Below are 357 nucleotides of genomic sequence, written 5' to 3'. Positions count from 1 at the left end.
TGACTTTATACGTTACAACGTAATACTACATAACGATATACGTTATAACGTAATGCTACATAACGTTGTACGTTATAAAGTAATACCATAGAACGTTATACGTTATAACGTAATACCGTATAACGTTAAACGTTATATCGTAATACTATATAACGTTATACGTTATATCGTAATGCTACATAACGTTATACGTTATAACGTAATACCTAGAACGTTAAACGTTATATCGTAACACTATATAACTTTATACGTTATATAGTAATGCTACATAACGTTATACGTTATAACATAATGGTTCATAACGTTATACGTTATATCGTAATACCATATAACATGATACGTTATAACGTAATGCTA

The sequence above is a fragment of the Bombus pyrosoma genome, linkage group LG8 (genome assembly GCF_014825855.1).
Source record: "Bombus pyrosoma isolate SC7728 linkage group LG8, ASM1482585v1, whole genome shotgun sequence".
NCBI classification, from domain to species: Eukaryota; Metazoa; Arthropoda; class Insecta; order Hymenoptera; family Apidae; genus Bombus; species Bombus pyrosoma.
This window is presented reverse-complemented; position numbering follows the sequence as displayed.